Raw genomic sequence first — 4,863 nt, 5'->3', positions numbered from 1 at the left:
TATCTATCTATCTATCTATCTATCATATACTTATTTACTTCCAGGTTTAAATTCCAATTTAAATTATAAATTTGAATGGCAGAGGGATTTAACCATGATATATCAATTTAACAAATAAATTAATGCAATGTCAAAAAAGCAATACATATGTAATTTCTAGGGTTTGCTGATGTATCTCCCCATGTGACGACAAATGGATATAAACAATCAAAGTACAGCCAAAGGGGGACGTTAATGCCAGTCAAGTGAGCTAGATCTGAAAATATAGATCTCATTTATGTCTGATGTCAGAAATATGGAACAAATGCGAGATATTATAGTTTCATAACCACCAGCATTCACAGGCTGATCAGCACCAGCTGGTGACAGAAATTACAAATCAAATCTGACTTTTTGAACAGGCTGTGGAAAAATCAGGACTAACGACATAAGAGTGCAACGCAGTTTTAGAAGTGCAGGATAACTTTTTGCTGTGAAGTTAAAAAAAACATTCACACTAAATGGGCCAATGGAAGCGTCCATGATAATAAAAACTTGCAAAAGGGAAAGTATTTATTATAATAATAATAATACAAACATCTATCTTAAATTATTAATCCATAAGTATCTTTGTGTTTTTTTTTGTGTGTTTTTTTTTGGTTAGTGTGTCTCACTTGACATTGTAAAGCCATGCCATTTCATAAAGAGGTCAAAATGTTAAATAATTTACCGAGATGTATTGATATGACACACAGTCATGACTCGGGTCTGTATATGATATGATTTCTTTTTTTTCTGCATGACTTTCATAACAGACAAACTTTTTTCAAATGTTTAAAATATTTTAACAAAACTAAACTCCAGGAAATATGATCAGAATACCAAGCTACTGTACTTAATGAGGTTCTGTTTTCAAGAAGTTTGTTCTTTTAATTATCTAAATATATATATATATATATATATATATATATATATATATATATATATATATATATATATATATATATATATATATATATATATATATATATATATAAATCAGTTGTATCACACATTTTATGCCCCCAAAAATATAAAATTGAAGTTTAATTCAGAAATGTAAAACATGGATGATAAATGAACTGCATTTCTAAAATACTAAATGAATAGATCTGGAGTCTGGACCCTAAAAAAAGGGGCATCATGTCATTGACCCAAATAATGCACCAATTAGGCCTATCGGAAAAATTAAATATGTTCATGTTATATCTATATGACTTGGCGAGTTGATGCAAAAAATAAAAATAATAAAATTGGACATGTTTGTATATTCGCTGGTTCACACAAAAACAGATAACTAAACCACACACGTAACAAATTCTTTCCCATTAACTCAGTTGCCATTCTAGATCTGTTTAATCTCCATATTTAATTTTCTTTAATTACAGTATTCGATTTTCCTAATATGTAATTAGAGAAGTGGCAGTTGTTGCCATGGTTTTGGATTTCTGTTCTGCTGGGTCATTAGCTGGTTTAATAGTATTCTTCCTGAAATAGATAAAAACTTCTCTCCTCTGAGACATTAGGCTACATTTGCTTTAAAGAAATAATGTCTCATCTCTCTTACGACACTGCGCTAATGTTATGTCTAGACAATTTCTTTTTCTCTCCAGGCATTTTACCAAGAAATGATGGAAGGTTGATTACACGGCTGGTTTTAGAGTTGATGTGCCTGTGGTTCCTTGGTTTAGTCAAATGTTTCTCTTCTTTACTCTTTTCTAAAACCACCAGGAGGTTTAGTGATTACCAGGTGAGAACATGCGGTGATATTTGCAAACGCGGTAGTGCTCCCTGTCGGTGAATTGTGCGGGCGTTTAGAGATATAGGCACATGTAGTCATGAGGTTAAATCAAAGCTGTAGGAGCATCTCAACTCATATATCATCTCTACTGCGAATCACAGAGCTTTAAATCAAATTTAAACTTTATGTGAGATCCAACCAATTTCCCATTAGCCAACCAAAAAAAGAAAAGAAAAAAAAGCATAAAGAGTGTCACAAACACACACATAGTTGGTTTTAATGTCTGAGCTGAGGAAATAAATCAAATGCAGTCGATTGTCGGCCCACTATGACTGCGTCCCACTATGACTGTGTCCGAAAGCTTAAAAATGCTGCTTTCGGAGGGTGCATATTCCAAGGTAAGAACGCATCAAGGCACGACTGAATCCAATGTTAGCTTCACTTCCTGTCACACTAAATGTACATTTCTGACCAACGGTTTCCACTTTTGATGTCATTTCAGTGGGAAATTAGCCTATTAGCCCCCCAAATGTAGTGCTTGAAAGTATATTTATTCAAATTAATCGGTTATCGGACCTGTCTCACAGGTGGAAACTCTGAGTCTCAGCCGTCACATCCACGGACCGTTGGTTGAACGCCTGATGCATATGGTACACGAAACACTTCAGGATTTTTAAAGTCGTTATCTGATTAGTTGAATTCTACTGGATGTGCAAAAGACGCGTGTCGCGTTGATCCGCCTGGAAACAAACCGCCGTGACGCCAATCCTCCTCATGGAAGAAAGCAGTCGTGTTTACTGTGACAATGAGCGCTTACCAGGATCAACTAAACTCTGGATTTTTAAATGTGAAATTCGTGGCTTCATTGTTGCAGTAAACGTGCACAACGTTTTTGAATGAATAATTTATTAGATACACACCACCTGTCTGTTATGGTAAGGACATTGGTGTTACACTTTCAGGCCCCTAAACATGGCGGAACAAAACAAACTGTGATTGGTTGTATTACATGTCAATCAGATGGCTTCTGGGCGGTCCTTGGCCAATGAAAGGACCCCTTGGCTTTATGATCCTAGTGGCTGGCTGCATCACATAAAAAAACCCTGCATACTTCCCTACTATATAGCTAGTAGGCGACAAACAGTATTTGACAAAAGTTGCATGTTTGAATTCACAGTAGGCTACTCGTAAAACAGTAGGCAAAAAGTACCCGAATTACCTACTTCTGGCGAGGTTCTGAAGTGTGCATATGATGGACACTTTACTATCTCGTGAGAGGATTTGTGAATGGCAGTGAAGCAACATAACTTCTGGTAGGTGACATGATAATGACAACATGGCGAATGTACGTCCATATTTAATTCTAGAACATACTTTTTTTAGTGGTCGTGAAGTAATTATTCAAAATAAATAACTACTCAAGAGAGTATGTGATTCCGGACAAAGCCAATGGGTAGGCTACATCAGAAATGACATTTCTGAGTTTTTTTGGCAGTTGGCAAACCAGCTTATAGGTATTTGTAATGTTGGCAATTTCATATCACTGCTTCATGAACTCTGAAAACCTTTACGAATCTTTTGTTCCGAATCAATGGTTCGGGGTGTATAATCTGCCAGAGTCACGTGATTTCAATAAATGACGCGTATGAATGAATGTACGTTATGAATGTACATCATAACTATTCCGAAACGTTTTTAAACACTTTCAATTTCAATGGTTCACCACTAGGGGCGATTATCTCTGAATGAACCCAATGAAGTGTTTGTGGGTTGTACCTGATCTCTGCTCAGTTTTATACATTTGTAGATGTTTTAATTAGACATTAGTATAATTCAAATTAATAATGGTAGTTAATAGTATCTTATTGGCCTGTTTAGCTGAACCATTCATAGAACAAACGAAACAAACCCTGACAATTATTTAAAAGAACATATAGACATTTGATACTATTATTAGATAATTGCATCTGAAAGATTTTACTTAAAAATTACAATATATTTGTAAACTGTGTTTTTATGCATGTTTGGCCCAGGTTTTGTTGCATTTACACTGTTCTGACCATTAAAGCGCTATTTAAATGTCTCATTCATTAACTCATTAGCCACCGTGGAGACGGGTGGCGGATTGTTTCGAAGCCTTGACACATTTGCTTCAACTGTTTCAGTGTTTCACGAAGCCTCGCTCTGCCCATCACTAGGTGTTTGTCACAAAATTCCACTGAGGAGAGTTGCAGCTAAACCCATGTGCAGTTTATTTACAATAATCCAAAGTGAGCAAAACAAAGACTTGACTTGGTCAACAACTTAAACATGAAAACAACTCACAGACAATACTAGACAACAGACAACGGTAAAATGACACACACACACACACACACACACTAGCACGCACGCACATTTGTAGAATAAGCATGCTGTGGATGTGTATATACATCCTGATGAATGTATTTTTCTTTCTATCTGGCACTGAATAAAGATGGAGGAAGAGGAAGGGAGAAGAATACATTGAGAGATATCAAGAGAGACAGCTACTTAAGCAGAGACTAAACTATTTAACCGTTTCACCCAGCTTTGCTCTACCTGTCAGGCCTGGCTGACTCCGATTGAGTGTGTGTGTCTGTGCACTGCTTTACAGTATCAGAGACACAGCAGATTAAGTAATAGCCTACAGTAATGCTTTCTGTAAAACATTACGAATAACAAATAAAAAACTTCAGTGGATCTAGAGTTGGACTAAACTGATTTCAGGATTTCAGGCTTGGAGGGCATCACCTATGGACCTTATTTAGTTTTGGTTTCATTCTTTAACAGTGTTGCTTCTCTCAACTCTGTCCTCTCTTTTACCAATCCATCCATTCTCCAAGGCCTTGCGCTCTCAGATCAGCTTCTCTTCATTCTGCCTCTCCCTCTCCCTCTCTCTCTCTCCCAGGATCTTTAGGTTGATTTATTGCTTCTTGTTGGAAAGGTTGGCGTTTTAATAACTCAAGTCCTCCACACCAGAACGAGAGAAAAAAGCTAAAAAATAAAATAAAAAAACTTCTGTAAGCACAAAATAAACTTGCTCCGTTTTCACTTTTTGCTGTTTTTCTGTGTTTCTCTTTATC

Source organism: Phoxinus phoxinus (genome assembly GCF_949152265.1).
Source record: "Phoxinus phoxinus genome assembly, chromosome: 10".
Classification (NCBI taxonomy): domain Eukaryota; kingdom Metazoa; phylum Chordata; class Actinopteri; order Cypriniformes; family Leuciscidae; genus Phoxinus; species Phoxinus phoxinus.
The sequence above is the reverse complement of the archived record's forward strand: the minus strand, read 5'-3'. Positions refer to the sequence as shown.